General features: G+C 38.4%; 1 protein-coding gene across 1 annotated transcript in view; it reads right to left on the bottom strand.

Annotated features, from left to right (window-relative positions):
- The window catches only part of PTPRK (protein tyrosine phosphatase receptor type K), a 320,227-nt gene that overhangs the window by 50,813 nt on the left and 253,371 nt on the right, over nucleotides 1–16,043 (bottom strand). The gene's annotated exons all lie outside the window — the stretch shown is intronic.

Here is a 16,043-nt window from a genome sequence, read left to right as displayed (position 1 = left end):
TCCCTGTAGGCAGACATAGTGAAAGGAATTTTGCCCAAACTTCCCCAATCTTCTCCTTGGAAAGACAGTATGCTGAAAAACACGACCATAAAATGTAAGCATTTTTAGAGAATGTACTGGGTCTGACTGGGATGGAGTTATCTTTCCTCATCACAGCCTGTATGGTGCCGTGTTCTGGATTTGTAACCGAAACAGTGTTGATATCACAGGGATGTTTTAGCTAGTGCTGAGCAGTGCTTGCACAGCATCAAGGCTTTCTCTGTTTTTCATGCGACTTCCCAGCAAGTAGGCTGGGGGTGGGCAAGAGGCTGGGAGAGGGCACAACCAGGACAGCTGACCCCAACTGACCAAGGGGATATTCCCTACTGTACGAAACCATGCTCAGCAATAAAAGCTGAGAGTTTTGAATTTCCAAAGTAACCGTAGCTTGGAGACTGGCTGGGCATTGGGCTGTCTGTGGGAGGTGGTGAGTGACTGCTTTGCATCACTTTTTAAAAAATAAATAAATCTTTCCTTCACTTATTAAACCATCTTTATCTCAGCCCACAAGTTTTCTTACTTTTGCCCTTCTGATTCTCTTCCCCATTCTGCTGGTGGGCAAAGTGAGTGAGCAGCTGGGTGGGTGCTTAGTTGCTGGCCAGGGTCAACCACCCCACCTCCTCCCCCCGAAAAGTATACAGAGAAGGGAAAAAAGAACGACAATGAAAATTGTTTGAAATCTTCGAAGACAAAACCAAAAAACCAAGTTATATCATTGACCATTTATATTCAGGTTGGTCATCGAAAACCCAAAAGCTGTTTCTTCTTCTCCATTTAACAAAACCTATTTATGCTACTCTAGTCAGTTAATTACTACATTGTAATTCACATGCCACCTCTCCTTCCAGCTGAACCTTTAAAAGTCTTTTCAGGTATTAACTTGAGACAGAACACTCCTATTTAACAGCTGAAAAAGCTGAAACAGACAATAAACAAGCCTGGGGGTAACAAGGATCTCACACTCGGGCTATAAATGTCTGCAGATAAAGGTAATGCTTGGCGTAACTCATACTTTCCTCAGTGATTTTTTTCCCCTTCCTCACTCTGCTGTTTTTTACGTCAAGGTAAGATAAGATCATAGCAGGTTTAGTAACCTAAAAAAAGCAACCTACTCTTACTGGCACTTCTTCACCCATTTCTTTTTGCTATACCTATCCTTCCTACTTTTTTTTTCCTCCCCCTCCTTGAATTTTACACAATATTTCAGGCAGCTTAAGACTAAATGATTTGAATGACAGACTTGAAAGGTAAAGCACTCCTTTTTACCACTACTTTTTTTTTTTTCTCTATAGCAACAGAGGATGAATGAAAAGGGAATAAATGACACAGTAGTCCTTTCATACCCCCTTCTTTTTCCAAGAGCATTCTTTTTTATTCCCCTCGTTTTCAATTCAACCCATTCAGAAAGGATTAGCATAACACATCTTTTTATGCTTGTAAGGGTTACAGCTGTAATCGCTTCACCTCATCACTTTAGTCAGAAATCCTGTCTCCAGAGGAGTAATTCGATTACTCATGACAATCCAACTTTTGCCTAACCAAACAGAAATTCATTATAATGCTGTGCTGGTGCATCACTTTACTATGAGTGGATGGGAAAATAAAACCCAGCAACATGAATAGTTGGTGTGAAAGGAAGAAAGCAATTGTCGCCTAACAAAAGGCTACCAACAAAAGATAGGATGACTAGCAGAAATTCTTACTCCCATGGGCAGGGTAGCCTCCACACTAGTAATGATCCGTAGCTTTTAAATGTCTTGGGTTTCAAATGGGCATGGGAAGTCTATAAATTGATGAGAGCATCTGATTGCTTCCATCTGACTAGTCTTTAGAAGGTACTGGGCAAGTGTATGTAAAAACTCTGAGACAGAGCTTTTACACAGGCTGAGGAATCAACACCATCTTCTGTTGGTGGAAAATACCTGTATATGCACACATGCTAGTCCTTATAATGGCTTCTCTGGCTCTCTGCCTCTGAAATTCAAAAATGTAGATGAAGCAATCTGACTGCATACTGCTTTGGAGTAAAACTAGCACCATCCTTAGCAACTGACAGTGGACAAGGATAAAAGAAAAAAAAATGAGGACAACTGACATCTTCAAATGACTTCCAGTTGTCCATATGCCCACAAGCATAAATCTAAGAAAAGCTCATGCTGATTGTGGCACAGAAGGACAGCACTTGGGGCAGAAGCACAGATGCCAGGATCATGCCTTCTATTTAGAAGTAGAGCATTTTATTTTATTTTATATTATTTCTGTAGAGTGATTTACGATGCTGAGATATAATGGGATAAGTTCTCAAAGGCAACATTTTTTATGCCAGAGGTTTAGGAGCATTACGATCCAGCTGACAAATCTTTAGCTGTTAGACTGGCTTAGGTCTATTTTCAGCTTTTGGAGCCCATAACTATCTTCTTGATTTTTATTTTTACAGATTCCTAAGGATTTCAGCACAACATATGGGCGGCATTAAGGGCATTAAGGATTTATAAATTCATATCACCATTATAAAAACACACAAAGTCTGACATACATTTGGGGTTAAATGCAATACATATACTACTCGTGGTCAAATTAAATATTGATGTGTTCCTGTCTGCGTTAAGAATAAAAAGAGAAAACATCCTGTTTACAAGTAGCCGTATGAAGAAAACATTCCAGACTTACTCATAAAGAAAGCAGTTCACTGCATTTACTTTAGTCTGATTTCTTTTTAATCTGGAATTTCTTTTTACCTAAAGTTGCTGCTCTTTTACATTCTTCTAGGCACTTAACCTTTATTGTGATGTGTGTGTACTTTACAGTGACTGGAAATCAATAATCATTCTGATACCAAGTCCTTTTTGTCTTGAAAAACTTAAAATATCCCTAAGACAGCATCTTTCTTCAGTACTACTCATGGGAATTCACTAATAATCACATTGTTAGATATGAGTGGAGAAATTGAGTACGTGGAATAAAAGCCAGACTTTAAAATGAAAGAAAGTCTTGAGAGCATAGAAAAAACCAGTTGGTTATTGTTATTTTGCAAGTTACTGTTCAACATATACACAGCTGCAATAACTATGCTCACTCTATACAGGCGAAGTATCTTTATTTTTGCCCTTTACTCCATAGTTAAAAACCAGTGGAGAGCAATCCTCCAACCAAAATCTCATGCTCTGATCCTAATGAGATGCCCAGTTCCAACAGAGAAATCTACAGCTACACAGAGAAATGGGGCAAGATCCAGCATCCAGCCTTGAATCCATAACATATCTCAAGAAATGCAGCAGATCATTCAGGTACAAGAACATACATTCTCTTTTGCCTCCTGACACTTGCTGATTTGCCATTGCTTGTTTGCTGAAAATGAAGTTACTATATTAATTTTTATATGAGTGTGCTGTTAAAGAAATGAGCTGTTCCACTGGCAGAAAAGCAGCTCTGATACACTGTGCAGAGAGCACAGGCATGGCTAGGAAAGTCAACACTGTGTATCACAATGGAAACAAGACCTTTCTCTTTAATTAAGAACTCCCACCAGAAAAGTTGAAATACGTCATACTAAACTGGACAGTAATAATAATAAAATGGAAGAGACAGTGGAAAGGCTGCAGCACAAACATGAAAGCACGCATTCATATTTCAAATGCCCTATCCCAAACCAGAAACAAATCCTCAAAGTTGTTTAACCAAGTTAAAAATACATTGCGGGACTGTAAATATCACAAGCTACCCATCATGCTTAGAGATAAAGCAAGCCTTTTTTAAGTGTTCATTATAATGGTATCTTTTCTCACTTTGCTGTAAAACATCTAGTTAGACATTCAATCAGCAGACAAAGACCACATAGTTCTCAAAATTAATGTTACACAAACACCAGCAGGATAGGAAAGTGGCTGAGAGAATCTGTTCTCTTCAAAAATTAATTGAAAACACAGTAGCCAGTTTCAAAGTTGGCAAAAGAAATGTATCTTAAATTTGTACTTAGCTTCTGGTTTAGGGATGTTTCATTTATGTTTCTGTCTCAAACATCTATACCACAGTATAAACTGATCCTAACTACCTTAACCATGTTCAAACAGGGAATAGCTACATCTTGAGAAGGGAGAGAAGAAGATGAAAGACTTACGGTCAGCTTATCCTGCATGATTGTATTTCCCCTTTAGCCTAACAAATGTTAAGACAATTTGTTGCAAATCTTGCATGTCTTATTATGTCGTGGCCAGCGATGGCAATGACAAAATTTGGCTTGATGAAATACTTCGTTATTGGGTAGGGCTCAAGGAGCCTCCATACATGGCTGAATGGAGTACGCTGTACAGCTGACGTGTTTTGCTTTGAAGAGAGGTTGAGCAAGCAGCTCAAACATGGAAGGAGTAATATTTTAAGAAATGTTATCACGTGATAAAAAGCATCTGTCACTTGGTTTTATAGTTTTGAAAAACTAGTCAAGTGTCTTGTTCAGCATATGGACACATTCTAATTTTCCCAGATCTCAGAATGAGTAATTATAGCCATCAGGGCTCTATTGGTCTGGCAGCATGATGCCACCTCAGCAGTGACAGAGGCTACATCCCGTGGTCGGGTCCCTGACAGGTTTATTGTGTGGGCCCAGCTATGCACAATGTGCTACATATCTGCCCAAACAGCTTATCACCTCTACGGGCTGGCTGATGGCAGACAAGGCAGTACACACTTGCTGGAGGCTCAGGCAGCAGCTGTACCCAGGTGGCTGTTCCTCTTCTCCTCCAAGCTACAGGTGTTAGTTCATGCAAAAGTCTATCAGGTTCAGGTCCAATAGCTGGGTCAGCAGTCAACCATTAAATCTAGAAGTCCCTCATCCTCAGACTATACTCGAAACACAATGCAGCTATGCTGTCTCTGAAGAACAAGGGCTCTGCTGAGCTTTTCTAATCACAAACACAAGACGACTCTGGAGGCCTGCCATGAACAACTGAACAGGCCTTCCTGCAGCTGAGCTTCTGCAAGTCAACCCACTGTCCTCCAAATGCTGCAGCACTGTGTGCCTACGATCTATCAGGTTACTATGGTGCTATCCAAGCACCACAGACCTCCTCCTCCAAATTGTTTTACCTAAGTAATTGCATTCATCCAAAACAGTTCCTCGAATGGGTTACTCAAAAATAAAATGTAAAAGATTTGTACTTCCCAAAACGATTTGGAAAAGTATTTTCAGCTGGTTCTGTTCCATGGGTATAAAATGTCACTGTCTAAATTTCACCAATATTACTCAAAAAGGGTCATCCAGGAACTTACGATTTCTGTTACTCTATTCTCTGCATGCACAAAGGGATTTAGCTTTCTGAGTCTGAGAAAACTCTTCATTTCAGTTTGAATTCAATCTATATTAGTAAAGCTATTTGATTTGGCTAAGTAACATCATGCTTACTCGGCATAAGCTCTGAAGCAACATCTTTTTATACAAAGGCAACCAGATTACCAGCTTTCGTATTTGGAGAAGCATATAATGAGATTCAGTTTGCCATCTCTCAGTCCCTAAACTGCCTGCTACTTATGTAGAATGAGGGTTTCTAAATTCTGTTCAAAAGCAAAATAAGAACTTGGTAGATTTACAAATAGGTAGTGACAGCTGCAGATAGCCACCAGCCTTTCCCATCTTGGTGTGTGGCATGATCTAGGCTGAAACTATGTAGAGTCATTGGTAACAGCAATGGCACAATCCGCAGTTCAAGTTACTAATGAAAAATCCAGTCTAACCCTGATGGTTAATATCCAATGGCTATTCATGGGAACTTGCGACATGTATTCCTCAACAGACAAGAGTAATCTGAAAAATCAACCTTCCTACCTGATACCTATAACAGAATTTTCTGTAAAAGTAGAAAAGGGAATGTACTATTACATACAGCAATCGTCATCTTTGATCACATTTGAGATACATGAAGACAGAGGCTCCTTCTAGATGTTTCACTGAGCAGAAGAAGCACCCAGTGCCCAGGTTTGACACTCCAGTATCTTGAAAACCTTTACACCAGGGCAAGGAATGGTAACCCTTTCCATTAGGTGTACAAAAGGAAGTGCTATGAAAGACGAACATGTGGATGCAAATTCCTGTATACCCATTATGGCTCAGTGATTTCAAGCAGAACGGGAACTAGCTGACAACCTTTCTAAATTTTGGAATAATATCAGATTCTAAGCCCTTCAGGATTAAATCTTTATGAACTACCAAAAGTGAGAAACACTGAAGAACTATGAGAAAATCTGTTTACATCTGCAGAAAATAATGACAGCATGTTGAATTACCAGTCTTTATAAAATTTGTTACAAAATTCCTGGGAATGCAGCACCGTCATTTCAAAACAGGAATGATAATTTCAATTCAGCAAAATCTGAGAAATTAGAAACAGATCAAGGATTAATTTGAGATTTGCTTGACTATATATTTTCTATTGTAATGCGTCGACAAAACAAGCAGACAATTCAGATAATCTGGATGGTGTTAGTGTGCATAAAAATTAAGGTTCACATTAAAAAATGCCTGTACTTGTGCAAATCAGCTGTCTTCCATATGTTGAGGCAATCTGAATGCCAATTACAGTAATTGTAGAATCCTACCCTCTCCCTCTCTCATATGGAAAAAGAGTCATCCTTTCACTATTGTTAAAAACATGGATATAATAGCAAAAACTCATTCAACAGTTCCAGCAAATAGTCAACAATTTGGTTTTCCTGTCATTATGTAACAGTCCCAACAGTAAGATGTACAGTCAGAAAATGTTTTAAAAATGTATCTTCATGTCATAGAATCATAGAATGGTTTGGGTTGGAAAAGACCTTTAAAGGTCATGTAGTCCAAACCCCCTGCAATGAGCAGGGACATCTTCAACTAGATCAGGTTGCTTAGAGCCCTGTCCAACCTGACCTTGAACGTTTCCAGGGAGGGGGCATCTACCACCTCTATGGGCAACCTGTTCCAGTGTTTACAAAAAATATGATTTACATCTTCCATAAGTAGCCCTTTGAAATGGCAAAGTCAGAAATACAGTAGTACCAGGGATGGAAAGAGAGTGATTATGATGCCTGTTTTTCATGAGTACATAAGGACTTGGTTTTATTGTCCCAGAAAGAGGACCATGTTCATGATACTGTGAAGTGTACAGATATAATCTGTTTTGCTACCATATTCACTTACACCATACAGCGCCATTCTGATTTTATTTGCATGTTATGATGATGTAAGTACCTATTCTTTGCCAGAGCAGAAAATCTTCAGACATAATTTCCCACACTGTGAAACCGATGACACATAACTGAGGATTTGCCTTAAACTTGTCCATTAACCACCTCATTATGCGACCTCTGAGCTTTTCTCTGCATTTCAACTGCCCATAGAAACCTGCTTTGGGCAATCTGTTGTCCAACATGAGAACTAGGTCTGGCATAACTGGACGTCCTGTAATCTTGCTGCAGTGCTGACAGTATGACAGCAATTTAGGAGTGCAGCATTCAAGGTAACATCCCACAGCTTTATGGCAGCAAGGGCATGAAAGCAGTGCATTGGAAATAGTCTGGATGCTTGATGTGGAGACCATAAACGGTCCAAGTTTTGTAGCCATACAAAGAGTGGCAATTTGTAGCCATACAAAGAGTGGCAACAACTAATGCATCTGGCTTTTGTGGGAAGCCAGATGTCTCTTATTTCAGTCATGCTGATTTAATGTCCTAAATACTACATTGGCTTTTGCTATTCCCTGCATGACTTTGCTATTAACTGTGGTGTTTTGAAAGAAGTACGCTGCTGAAGTAGCATTGCTGTTCTCACAAATTTCACTAGTGTATTGTCAGCGCAGACTACTCCCTCAGGGTATTTTCCACCACAGCAAGGTTAAAACTGGACCTTTTTTTCCTCTATGCTAATGGCCTGGCCAAACCACTTGGCAGAGGGGCTGAAACAGTCAATAACATGTAGTCTGCTTACATATGTGTGAATAACCAATACTCAGTCATCAGCAAAGAGCAAGTAACACAAGTCAGCAGATATGGGACCTCTGATTTACTGTTCAGGTTAAATATTCTGGCATCTATATGGTATTGAATGTGGTCACCTTTCCTGTTGACTCAACAAAGCAAATGTTAATCAGAAGTGGCAAAGGATGCAATCTGTTTTGTAACCTCTTTGACAGTAAAGGGTTCTGGAAGTCCATCCTGATCAAGAACCTTTATCACCACGTCACTGTGAAGCATGGAGAATATTCACAGTCCTTTCCAAGCTGCTGAATTTGCACAAAAGCCTCCACACACTTCCAAAGTCGACAGCACTGAAAACCACACAGAGGGTCATAATTCTGTTCCCTATGCTTTGGGTTTACCTGGCTACAAAAATCGCTTTAACAGTGCCTGTAACTTCCTCCTGCTCTGACAGACAGATATGCGATAACCACACAATTTCTAGAAAGATCGTCCCTCCTGTGAGGTCCATCTGCATGCCTTTCTGGTCATGATCTTGCCAGAAATAGCGTGGTTAGCACACTTCCCATCAGAGCAGAAAGCAATTTGTGCTCCTGAACTTCAGAGCCATCGTCTCCTTACACAGCTGACAAAGCATCAATCTCTGTATTCAAGTAATTTGGCAGCAGTGCCAATCAACCATACTGACTTGCTCTGCAACACATTTGACAGTGTTTAGGAAGTGCTACTATGCTTGGCAATGCTGCTTCTTGTTTCTAGATGACTAGCTGTAGAACTTCACTTAGCATTCTGTCAGAGATGACAAGCAAATAATTTAATAAACCCTTGTAATGTTCATCACAACGAGGTGGAACTTCTTTTCATTTAGTTAAAAGTGTTTCATCAGATACAGAGAAACAGTGATGTTGATTTTAGGGCCATAAACCGTTTTCATAAAAATCAATAAGCACGTTTCTGATTTAGATGTTGCTGAAGTTCTTCTGCGTTCTTTGGGCATCATTCTTTTCTGAGACAAAGTCCTGCTTGCAATTCCTGTCCAGGTGCACAGTAAGCAGCTTTACTGCTCAAAAATATTTTGTCTTCTACTCAAAACATGTTAGGTAGATGTTAATACAAGGATGGATAACTGCAAAGATTACCATCTCTGCGCTAAGATGTCGCATATTGATATAACATTTTATGTTTGTTTTTTTGTAACTGGATTGAAGCAGTTTTGACCTTGAGGTTCCATTTCTTCTCCCAGTTTTAAACATGACCTCAAGACCTTTCGGCTGTACCCGAAGATGTGAAGACTACCTCCCCTTGCCTTTCACCACTACTTCTCTCCACCATGTACTGTCATTTCCACCCTGCTTTCAGAACTGCTCGTACAATTGTTCTAACCTAGGAAACATTTAAAATTATTTTCACTATGTTAAGATAGTTAATTTTGGCTAATCTCAGTGAGATCAGTCATTTGTAACAGGGATAGCAATGAGCTGCCGACACGTGCTTTTTTCACCAGATCTGCAGCCAAAAGCCATACATACTCTCTAAGAATTTGATTTTCAATCCATGTTGGCTTATGTGTGATGCACTGAAATCAACTCCTCATTATGAATGATCATATCATCAATCTGCCACATACATGATTTTTACTTCACCAGTGCTAAGTTGTAGCATAGTAAGGAAGCTGCTACTATTTCGATATTGAACACATCCATGATGTCTTCTGCAATGACAGAACATCAGAGCTATGGGATAGTGATGACCAGCTATGGCTCAGAGCATACTATCACTGCTGGAGTGCCATTCAAGTTTTCGTTACCACTTCCAAAACAATCTAGGACTTTCCTACAAGCTTCCAAATCCAATAAATGTGTGTATATTAAAAACTTCCAAACTAACGCACCATTTCCTGAAACCAGTTTCAAACTTGACTGATTTTGACCACATTCAGTTTAAACTGTAGTTTCTGTACTGGCACTAACAATGGTGTTAAGATACCTGTATGCAGGGCTATTTCTAGCGTCAGCAATTTTTTGCTTTATTGGGTATAGAACTCAACTTACATGTCAGTGATGTGTATGGCAAAATCTACTCTGGACTGTCAGTGTTGACATGCCCACTCACGTGGAGAAAGCTTATTCTGTCTGAAGACTACTGACTGGATGGAAACCCAATAATTCCTAAAGACCCCCTTCTCCTCCTTTCTTTGAAAAGGTGAAACAGTGCTGTCCCTCAGTGGGGCTGCTCTAAAGCTCTGTTGCTGCACGGATAAGCCAAACTCCAGTTGCTTCTGAGCCAACTGTGCAGGTGAGATGCCTGTGACAGACTGTTAGAGGCAGCAACCTCTGCCTCTACCTCACACACTCTTCAACCCCAGGCATTGCAAGGGGCCATTTCATCCAATGGTGTAGTTAATCACCATATAAAATAAAAGTGGGGACACGTTCTCCAGGTGAAATGGGGCTAAAGAGTCCAGTCCTATCAGGTGATGACAGATTTTACCTTCTATAAACACTTATGAAATTATGTATGTCCAAAAATCACCTTAAATATGACACAAAGAAGGTAAAGACATAAGAAAAGGAAAGAAATGATGAAAGAAGAGAAAAAAAGGGGAGCTAAAATAAAAAAAAACCACTGCAGTATTAGCAAATGGCCATTTCAAATGGTCATTTTAATTGCATATCTATTATCAGGGGAATCAAGGATTTTCTATTGCAGCTGAAAGTCTAATGGGTTTTGTAAAAACAGTAGATTTCTGCCTTTATGTCTTCATATTTTTAACAATGGATACAAAACAGTCAATGCCCACAATCTGATTAATGAAATAATACTTATAATGGCTGAAGAGACCTGGGAAACCAGGCACCTACTAACAGAGCATATAATGCTAAGATGCTGATCCTTCACCTAGAGCATTCTCCAACATTCATTCTCTAACATTTAAATATAAACTAGAATCCTCTACCTCAATTCTTACTTTTAAAATTCTTATTCTTTAGGAAACATTTAAGGTTCCCAAGATTTCAATATGCTTATAGCAGCTGCACAAAGCAATTAATTAAGTATCTAGGCCAAAAGAAATACTGAAACATTTCAAAATCAAGGAAAGCTAATATTTATTATATCTTTGGACTAAAAATTCCTTCATGCTAATGGTTGATTTTTTTAACACATGGAAATCTATCACTAGCATTTCCTCTTACAAAGTTACTGATTTAAAAAAAGCCAACTTTCAAAACCAACTAAATTTAATAAAAGAATGTTTGCATGTAATACAGTTATCTACTATGAAAGGTATTTAAAAATAAAGTTCTCTAGTAAAGCAATTACATTTATTAATTGTATTTACTAGATTTAATCATCCATGAAACTTTTCTGACCAAAAGCAGTCAACTATTCTTTCAAAAACCAGTAATAAACCCATATTCCTGAAGACTTTGGAAAAGGTCTGGAAACTGGAAAATACTGCTTATAATAATTATTCTCAAATACAGTTAAAATAAACAGTTCAGCTCAGGCAATGTCATAAGCATAAAAAACGTTAGGTAATTCAGAATTTTTTGCTGTTACCCTCACAAGGAACCCTTATTTCTTAGAAATGCCAATCAATAAGCAGAAAAGGGTACTTCTCTTTGGTGCATTATAATAAAGAACGGGAAACACATTCTCTGAAAATTGTCCCATGCATATTAATCAGGTAGCTTCACCTAATAAATGCTGTTGTTACATTAAATTCCTTTTTACTCAAGTCAAATTTTGGTAATTGAATTCCATGATTTTGTTACTCTCTTCTCATATACTAAAATACCCATATTATAGGTTGTGTGTCTGGAAATCTGGAAGTGTCCTTCAGTTAACTGCTTTTTTTATAACCATCATTAAATATTCCATCAAAGGATCATTCAATTTTTTTATTTACAACCAAAGGTATCACTTACCAGAACTGGCAGATGTGGTGGCTCGGTGAGCTACTGCAATTTCACATACAAAAGAGGAAAATATGCCATGCTAATATTCTGTTTCCATCTTTGGAAAGCTCAGCAAGTCAGTTAAAATCTCCTCTTTGTGAGATAAAAGACATTATGCAAAAGACGACTGAAGTTTAAACATATTAATAGCTTTTTCCTATGAATGAGTGAAAAGAAAGATGTGACTTAGGCAACATCTGCATTCTTCTCTAAATTTATATTGCCATTTAGGTCTCCAGTGCTTATTATGATGGTAGAGCTAAAAGTCATTGGAGGAGCATTGATCCAAACATAAAAACAACAGTGAGAGAAGCTTCATTTCATATACATTTAGCATCTGACATCTTCCCTCATTTGTGCATTAATCAGCAACAGACATATCTGAGCATCCTGCTACAGGAGGTGATTTGACTTTCACAAATTTCCCTAAGAGCAGAAACATCATCAGGAACAATTTCAAGGAAATAATTATGGTCTAGACAGATTTATGACTTCTAAAGACCTAATCCAAAGCACATTAATGTCAGTGGAAGGACTCCCATTGACATCAAAGGCCTTTGGATCAATCCCCAACCGCTGTGGGAATGAATTCAGAGCAATAATGATGGTGGACTAAATGCACACTTGCAGTTGAAATGTTACCACCCAGACATTTTTATTCCTCAAATCAGATTAAAAAGTCATTTTCTGCTATTTCACAATTACTTCCAGATGCGCATCATCTCAAATGGCATTTTCATCCATCTGTATGAACCAAACGTGCATAGAGATAGAGAAGTTCTCCACTGCCTGAACTAATAATACAAACGAAAACCACAAGGGAAAATAATCTTAGAGGTGATGAAGTTCATGTTTTATATGCAGAGTGAGAAACCTTGGACTCCATTTATTCCTTCTAACTACTTTGGGATAGAGCTGCCAGGCCCACCACTTCTTTATTTACTGCTACAGTAGATTTCTTCTAGTTAATTTTTCAGTATTTTTCTCTAGTCCCCTAAACAAAACAAAACAATACACATAAATCAGTGTTAGCCTCAAACTCGGCAGCCTAAAAACTGTCAGAAATGTCAACTTCATATACCCTCTGCTTAATAACAGCTCTGCTGTCCCTTCTGTCCTCTTAAATGTCTATTTACATGCTAAATAATTTGAAGCATCACTCTTCTCTGACCACGTTAATCTAGTTTCATTCCCTTAGCAGTCAATAACATTTTAGGTTGTAAAATGAAACGCCAACATCGTGTGCTAGTGGAAACTCATTCCAATTTTTACACAAACTCAACTCCAAGATATGACTGATCAGTCACCAACATTGTGTGTTACTCTGAAGTGCATGCTATGGGGATCACACATCTTTTAGTCACTCCTCTAGCAATACTTTGGTTAGGCAGGTTCAGTTATCACATATTCATTGTGATACGAGCATGTTATGGACTGGTTGAACTCTGCCTTACCACATTAGTTTTAGTAAGTTTGAGAACTTCGCATAGGAAATCATGTGTGACACTTTTTTTGTCAAGCAACGCACATTTCCTAGCATAACTCCACCTTTCAGTTCCTAATAAATATCTGACCTATTACCTAAGTTGCTGCACCCTTCTCTGCAGTTCAGAAAACAAGTTATTTTTTTCTCCTCCTTCAGTTACTATCTGTGTGGAAAACCAGATTATTAGTGACTGGGTAATGCTACTACCTAGATTCAAAAAATAACAAGGCAGAGACCAATTAATGGTTTTGGTTTTTTTTTAAACAAATGGATGCTGATCACTAGTTATTAAGAGCATCCGAACGGGAAGAGAATTCAGGTTGACAGAGGAAGGCAATATTGCCTAAAAGTATCCAAGGAATTAAAATGGTTCAGTTCATACATTTTCTGCACTATACTTGTAATGGAAACGGTGCTTTAGGAATGTCCTACCCACCACCTGTGTCACAAGGAGTTATTTTTAACCTGGTTCCCTCAACAATCAAAGCTTATGTGAACAGACTCTGTATGTGTGCAACTTTCATACCCTCTTGCCACATCTAATAACTTGGGACTCTCTTGGCCAATTCAGTCCAATCTCCAGAAGGGCAAAAGTCACAAAGTCATTAAATTCTTACAAGCTTTGTGGAAATAGGTGTCCAGATAAAGGGGGGATCCCATTATTACCCTATTATTATAGGACCATCAAAGAATCACTCTGGCATTCATCCTTCAGCTGCAAGTACACAGGAACTGCTCAGGAGACTACTTTTTAATCTGGTGCTGTTCCATTATTTTCTTCCATGAAAAATTAACTCAGTGTATTTTAATACACCAGACACTAGTAAGCCTCTCAGCTTACTCTAAAAACATTCTTTCAAGACACACCAAAAGCAGCAACATACTTTAGTCATGATTTGGCACCATCTTTTAGATGAGTTCACGCTTCGGTGCATTTTGTTATCAGAAGTGCATGAGAACATTGCACCTGCAATATATGGACTGAAAAAGTATGAGCACTTCAATTTAAATTTACTGACTTTCATTAGTTTGACACCAATAAACAAACTATGCCATCAATTCTCAAAGGTAGAAGGCAACCCATGGGAATGATACGTGCAAACTCCCTTATGCATTACAATACATGTAAATTATGTTAACAGGGAACTGACCAAGCCAAAAAAACCCACATATTGGGGAAATAACAGATTTAGGAAAGTTAAATTATCAAGATTATAATTTCAGGGATATGAACTTCTGCAGCACCAAACCATGACATTACTACCATTTTTTCCCCCCATCTTTACATTTTATCGGCATGAATATACACAGTAGATAACATCAGACCCCTCAACAAGGTAAAAATGAGAAAGTACCTTTGCTGGCAATACTGAACTTCACTACCAGGGAAATCTTGCCTTGCCTTTACATGCACCTTTACTGTTGTTCCTCTCCTTCACCTTCCACCCCAGCTCTTCATGATTTTTAATGCCTTTTCAACATGTTCAAGGCAAAATTCAGTTTGCCCAGCTGTAGGCTGCTTCAAGTCACAGGAGACAACACAGAGCTACATACTACTTTTATAACTGAATACATAGTTTAGACAATTTGCTGGATTTTAAAAGGGTACACTAGCTTTACTGGGGTGTGTTAGGTAAGGCGAGATAGTCCCCTTTTCCCTGTGAATATATTAACCAGACGACTCCTAGGTCAATGATTCAAAGCAAACTTACACACTATGAAAAAATCAGCATAACCAGATGAACACATACATAAACCAATACATTAAGTATACTTTTCTTCAAGGACACCAAATCATGTTGTTATTGTTACAATGAAAACATGGGAAAAATTTACAGTTTCAGTTTTTTAAAAAGTATTTAGAATACCAGTATAACTCATTTGAGAGGTATGAATGTATGTTACTTCGAAGCGATGATGCATTCCTTCAGAGCAAGAGAAAGCATTTGCTCCTAATGTTGCCTCCCCCCACATTTCACGTCTATCGATTAAAATAAAGTCAGAGAAAACATTTTGGTTTTTAGTTCCACATCCAAGGAGTATAGTATTGACGTATCAGGCAATGCAGTTACTTCACGAAAACATGCCTTTAGCCAGAGCAGCAAAGCCAAGATTTATAGCACGATGGTAAGAAACGTGCTACTCATTTCCCCTTTCCTTCAGACTACAGTCATTGGGGTGCAGGTGACTGTTACGGCAGAGGAAGGCATACAAGCAACCACCAGAACTATTGCTCCCGTGAACATTGCTTTGACATCGGTGGACTGAATATGGTTAAGTAAAAAATAATTTCCTCATAAGCCAGGTGAACTCCTTCCCCATTTTGTTATTACTATCCAGAAAATTTATAATGAGAGAGACCACTGCTCTCCTCTTCCTTCCTTCCACTCCATGTTTCTGTAGTATTTTAGGATATTTCTAAGCCTTTCAAGACTCTCCCTTGACTCAAATCCTAGCAATACATGCTTGTGGTACATAAATAAATATTTGTTTATGCAAATATATTTTAATTCAAACATTTACTCTTACCAGGTAAACATAAGAAAGATAATGCTGATGTACTTTTCACAGAAGACTTAGCTCATGGTTTTAATTTCCTGTTTTTATTAGCTTACCTC

The sequence above is a fragment of the Gavia stellata genome, chromosome 2, assembly GCF_030936135.1.
Source record: "Gavia stellata isolate bGavSte3 chromosome 2, bGavSte3.hap2, whole genome shotgun sequence".
In the NCBI taxonomy this organism is placed as follows: domain Eukaryota; kingdom Metazoa; phylum Chordata; class Aves; order Gaviiformes; family Gaviidae; genus Gavia; species Gavia stellata.
This window is presented reverse-complemented; position numbering and strand designations above follow the sequence as displayed.